This window comes from Cervus canadensis, chromosome 6, assembly GCF_019320065.1.
Source record: "Cervus canadensis isolate Bull #8, Minnesota chromosome 6, ASM1932006v1, whole genome shotgun sequence".
Classification (NCBI taxonomy): Eukaryota; Metazoa; Chordata; class Mammalia; order Artiodactyla; family Cervidae; genus Cervus; species Cervus canadensis.
The window spans coordinates 23,801,646-23,807,822 of NC_057391.1; the positions used below are offsets into that span (position 1 = coordinate 23,801,646).

General features: G+C 43.9%; 2 non-coding genes across 2 annotated transcripts; one reads left to right on the forward strand and one right to left on the reverse strand.

The window, feature by feature from the left end:
* Positions 1 to 4,019: 4,019 nt before the first annotated feature.
* On the reverse strand, positions 4,020 to 4,091 carry TRNAP-UGG. The gene has a single exon. It is a non-coding gene; the product is annotated as a tRNA-Pro (tRNA).
* Positions 4,092 to 5,638: 1,547 nt separating this feature from the next.
* On the forward strand, positions 5,639 to 5,711 carry TRNAT-UGU. Its single transcript has one exon. It is a non-coding gene; the product is annotated as a tRNA-Thr (tRNA).
* The last annotated feature ends 466 nt before the right edge of the window (positions 5,712 to 6,177 follow it).

Here is a 6,177-nt window from a genome sequence, read left to right on the forward strand (position 1 = left end):
ATCAACCTCAAAATAATGTTGCAAAATTGGCAAACTGAGCATTAATATGCAAAGTAGTGAAAGTGAAGTCGCTCAGTCATGTCTGTCTCTTTTCGACCCCACGGGTTGTAGCCTACCAGGCCCCTCCTTCCATGGGATTTTCCAGGCAAGAGTACTGGAGTGGGTTGCCATTTCCTTCTCCAGGAATATCCAAAGAAATAGCCATAATGTTTCAATGGTCACTGGAAATAGTGATGCTTTTATCTGGTTCTATTAGTAATACAGAAAAACACACACTAACTATTTCTCCCCTGAAAGATTCCTGACTGAGAACTAGAGGAGTGGAAGGAATAAGAATAAGCAGTAATTTGAGAGAGAAAAATAATTCTTCTGGAATGATCTAGAAGTGTCACCCAGAGGGCAGAAGAGGTATTGCCTTAAAAGCTACCTAATTTCGTGGAGCATAAAAACCTGAAGTCAATCCCAGAGATCACAAAATAAGAGGAAGCTAAAAATAAGAATGTGTTCCAAACACATAGAACAGAGGCTGGTATTTAGGAGGTGCCCAAGAAAGTTGACTCTGTACTGTGTCTGTCTAAGCTGGAACTACATTATCTGGAATTTTCTTTTCTATATGAATCTAAATTTCTATATGGATGTGGTGAAATTTGTAGTGAGATTTAGAAGGTGAAAATGTCACACACAGCAGCCACTGTGTTCCGAAGATTGGCATAGAATGCCAGGCTTTGTTGCAGCTTGTACTTATTGATGCAACAGAGATGCTGTTCTACTAGTCTGCTTTTCACTCATTGGTATGGGCTTATGTTGGACCCACAACTCCCCTGGCACAAATGGATCTCCTTCTCCTTCTCTTGGGCCAAGTGCATGGGTAGTTCCATGATGAAGGGAGCCAGCTTCTCCTGCAGATTTCCCACATCAACAAGGTTGGAAACAGTGAGAGAGAGATGTAGGTCCCAATTTGCCCTTTTTATTTCATTTTGTCTTTATGGATTTCATTGTGTCAGTTTGAATCATTTTCCCCTCACTTCAATGCCCACTTGTCCTTACCTGTTCACCCCCAGGGTTACAGATTCAGGCCCAACACTAGTCTTAGAAGCAAGAGCTTAACATAAACTTTTTCATCAATCCCCAGAATTATAATAAATCTCTTATTCATCACTACTTATACTAGTGATGCTTCCACTTTGATTGAATCCTAAATGATACAATTTCTTTTGCAATAATAAACTGCAGCATTTCTCCTGTTTCCCATTATTTTTCAAACTTCTTGAAGACAGAGACTGGGTCATATCTGAGTTTGTTTCCATGCCATCCAGAAGAGGACCTGGTAATTTGGAACATAGTAAATTCTCATTACTTTTTTTTTCTTGTAGGGAAAAATTACATAAGGAATGAAAAAGTGTTAAGTAAGTGTGCTCAATAGTGATTTGCTGGGGTCACTTTCATATAATTCAAAGGGGATTGTGTTGACAATAGCTTATTAAAGGCCCATATTGGCATAGGAGTACGATAGTTATAGGTACCATAGGAGGTGAGGAAGACAGTTAAGCAGCTCTAAGTTTGTACAGGCCCTGAGTCTATGGCTGAGCTCCCGAGTGGGCCTTGGGGCAGTTGAGTTCAGTAGCTATACATACATAGTCAAGTCCTTCCTTAAAGATGCTCATTCCAGGAAAACCATGATTTTGTGAAGTTTTGCATATGGATATTTCCCTTGGGTTCCCCATCTTAAAAAAAAAAAAATGCATTGCAGCTATAGGAAGTATTTCAAGATCTGACAATACAGAAAGGATTTTAGCAGTAAAGACTTTGACAAGTTTTCCAGACGTTCTCTGTGACTCCTAACATTCCCTTAGCAGTGAGGATGACATAGTGGGTCTCAACCCCAACAAGCAACAAAATTACTTGTTGGAAGTGTCATCAGTAAAATAAACTCTGAACTCAGACTCTTAGCTGTAGAAGCTGGTGCTGCTCCTCTCAAGCAGAGCCCAGAAGATAAGGTCCCAATTTCCACCACCATAGAAAAAACTACCCACTGAATCTTTAGCCAGGTGCTCTGTTTCTGGTTCCCAATGGACATTATTTTCTCAAAGGTCAAAAGATCTTATCTGAGATAAGAAATCCCCACATCTCTCCCACATTAAGATCATTTTAAACTATTTCTGCTTTTCAGAACTAATTTTCCTTCTTCTCCCCCCTCAAGACACTTGGGTATTCTTTAATTTGCTCCTCTGAGCCTTTTTTTCAAGTGCTGACGAGTTCCTTGTCTTGATTGTAGCCAGTATTTCTGCTTCTTACCATGATAATGGAAGGAGGATGGAAGGAGGATAATGGGAGTAAAGTGGCACAGATGCCACTTTCATCTGTGCTACTGATAAAAACCCTTAAGAGTCAGAACATACCAAGATCAAGGAGTGCACTTTTGGCAACCCAACATTCCTTTGCCCAGGTTTCAGGGCAGGGCAGCAAAAGACCCACTGATTGTCTTTGAGTAGACAATTAAATAATTGTGAAGCTATCCCAAGACCTCTAAGCTAAATGTGTGAACTGTCTAGGTCCTCCCCTTCACACTCAAGATTCTAAGAAGAAAGATTTACTTATGTGTCTACACCTTCCCCTCATTCTTCATTCCATGCAGCACTGTCATCTCCCCCAAACTTTTTGCTTTAAATGCTGGTAAAGATTGTCAGTGGGCCCTAAGAAAATAAATAAGCCATCAGAGCAAGTGACTGTCATGAGCCTTCCTTCTCTAGTTCCTTCACTCATTGGTATTTTCTTTTCACATTTTTAAACACGAATGATCACCAGAGCCAGTCCTTAAATTCTTCTTCTCTATATAATTGCTCTTTCCTGTTGGTTCTTACCCATATCACTGTTAACTGCTCTATGTTTTTTTATTCATAAAACTCCTTTCTTTGGCTTGGATCTTTCTCTTGAATCTCAGGATTTTTATATTTTATATTTATATTTTAATATAAACATAATTTGTATTAATATTTTATTAATTAATATTAATTATAACATTAATAATCAATATTTTAATATTAATGTAATTTTATATTTTATATTTATATTTTAATCTCAGAATTTTATATCCAAATTCTCACTGTGCATTTCCACCAGTAGTCATTCAGCAAACACGTTAAAGCCCAGGCTGGATACATCACCTTTCTCAGGGGAGGGTCAATCTGTCAGGACATCCTGGCAGATTCTGCTTTCTCCCCTCCCTCCAGTCACCAATCACAAAACTCTTTATTCTTGCCTGGACACAAAACCTTTCTAAGAGAGGAAACTTGCAAATATGATCAAGTTAGACAGAAATCCTGTCAAAGATCCCCCTTGTGTAAGCAGTTTAGGAAGATAGGCAAGTTCGAAGGCCTATCATACCAGTGGTTTCTAAGTCTTGGCGACTTCCACAAATCGGGATCAACCACACTCTAAGGTCACAAGTAGACACCTCACATTATAACCTGCTGGTCTTCCAAGTGAGCAATCAAAGTGCATTGAAGAGTCTGGTGGACTCTTGCCAGAAATGGCAAGACAATTGTCACCAGGTTATACTGCGTTTTGGAAAATAACGCCTTAAAATAATTCAATTGCACTCCATTTGGACGGCATGGATGTCTGAACCCTTTGAGCCCAAAGGTTCCCGGAGCCCCTATTTATTGGGAAGACCGCGTACAGCACTTGGGACTCTGGGGAAGACAGACTAGGACCTCAGGAAAAGAGTTCTGTCAGGCGTTGCAGCCCCAGCACACCTCCGGGTACCACTCTATTCCGTGTGAATGCCGAATGAGAAGCGCACTAGTTTTCGTTCCCGCTCCAAGTGCCGACAGAAGCTCTGCCTGAGCAAGATATTCCTGACAAAATATCTGCATAGCGGGACGAGGTGCCTCTGTCTACAACGAAGTCCTTGAATCAGGTCAAGGTTGAAAGGGACTTCACCTAAGTGGATCTAGGCTTGGTGGTGTTGGCTTCATTTAGCTTTAAAGATGGGGAAAAGAAAAAAACAAAATATCCTGGGGCTCGTCCGGGATTTGAACCCGGGACCTCTCGCACCCAAAGCGAGAATCATACCACTAGACCAACGAGCCAACCTCCGTAACCTGCTTTCTTATTTAAGAATATTCATTTATTCTGTTCCCTGCATCACACAGTATGAAGACCATTTTTGATTTCTCTCCTAAGCCCAGCGATTTCCTCCAGATTTCAGGAGCATCAACGTGCGGATTCAGGGAAACCTGAGCCACAGCGTTCCAGAGGCAGAAATGTTCAGTAAGGGACACAGGCTGAGCTGCTAGTCCACCTGTGGACCCTCTTGCGAGGGTCTGAGTTCTTACAGAGTTAGAACAAACATCCCTGCCGGTGGCCTGGAGTTAGAGGAGAGGTAAAGACAAAAAACCACATTGATTTCACTGAAAGCCTTCCCGCCCAGGGTCTAAAGCTGAGGAACTCGATACCACGCCCCTGCGGAGGTCAAATCCTAGAACCACTGCCCCAGCCTGCCCACTATGTCACACCCTGTATCATGCTCTTGCTGTTTTCTTTCAGCTTATTTTAATGAACTTTGTACTATAGATCTAGATTTAAGGCACTCTTCAAGGGCGCGCGGAAGGTGGCAAACGTCGGGAAGAGCCGACCATTTCCAATACCCTCTCCTTTCGAAGCCTACCCTCGCCCGCTTCTCCAGCACCCAGAAGGTGGTGGGTGGAATGGGAAACGAGAGCGTTGCCCTTACTCCGCAGTCTCTTCTGCTTGGGGAACGAAGCTCTTGGGCTCTAGCTTGTCTGCCTTGGTCACACGGATCACCGCGCACCGAGCATAATCCTGGCTCAGGGCACAAACCTGATAAACAACGAACGCGGGACTCAGTATCCGCGCCAGATTGCTGGGCGGGCTAACAAACGAGAGAAAAGAAGGGGACCGCCCCCTTCCTAACCCTTTTCTGCAACGCCACTTTCTGTTGATTCTAGACTTCGGGTTAGGTATTTAGAAGAGCTCTGAGACCGAGAGAGAAGCAACTGCCGCTCAGACTCCGAGCTGTTGGCAGAGAGTGTTAAAGGACCGAGGGAAAGGTTACTACTCTCCTAGTCTATTTCTTCTTCAGGAAACCTGGAGGAATCTCAGACCCAGGTTGACTAAGACCGAACCTGGTTCCACTGAAAGATCGTGTGGTGGGGACGGCCTGGACCCCTGAATGTCTTCACCTCGGGCACGCTCTGGGCTTCGAGAAGTCCGCCTTTCTCAAAACAAGAACAAACCCTAATAAAGCCTACGAGAGCTGTAGCAGTCACTTTTACAAGGATCCAAGCAGATAGGAGACAAGGACGTGATGCCGACTCTCGCACGCGCACCCACCCCACTTTATCTCAGGGTTGCGCTGGTGGCCCTGCGGTTGCCCAAGTTCGGTGACTTGTCAGGCCCGAGCCTGAGGAGCACGCACTGTGGGCTCTTCCAGGGACTTACATTTCCGTTTGGGCCTAGTCAAGGACATATTTCTTCTTCGTATATAAAGAAGCGCTTCTTTCAAAAGAAATTCCTTTTAATTTTAAAATATCTGTTAAATTTTATGTAAAGATGTCGTTTAGCTGCAGGTATCAAAACTTAGGGGAAGTGGACGGGGAGGTATGTGTCGCGCTTTGGCTCCATAGCTCAGGGGTTAGAGCACTGGTCTTGTAAACCAGGGGTCGCGAGTTCAAATCTCGCTGGGGCCTGGAGAGAGTACTTTCGCTAATGAGAGTGGTGCTTCCTGCGCTTTTCTTTGTTACACTGACCCTTGAAAGGAAAAAAGCAGTGTGTGTAGGTTCAGGGGAAATTATCTGCTGAAGATTTGAGAGGAAAGATTATAGGATGGGCGGAGTCCACACAACTGCGTTTAAGGTCAAGAATAAATCAACCTCGGCCAACAGATTACCGTGGTCCTCCGGCTGCCGCTGGCGCGTGGATTTGCGCATTTTCCCACTTGTTACCTGCCTGACTCCCCAGTGTTTCTTTTGCTTCTGGAGCGAGAACTGTTTTGCCGATTACTCTGGGACAGCCCAGTCTAGAAGCTATGCAGATACACCCCAATCCGGGCGGTTTCTGCTCTTTTACTTCCTCGGACTCAGCCTCTGTGTCCTTCTGCCCCAGGCTACTCCAGGATTCAGTTTACCCTAGATTCAACTCTCTGGAGATTTCTTG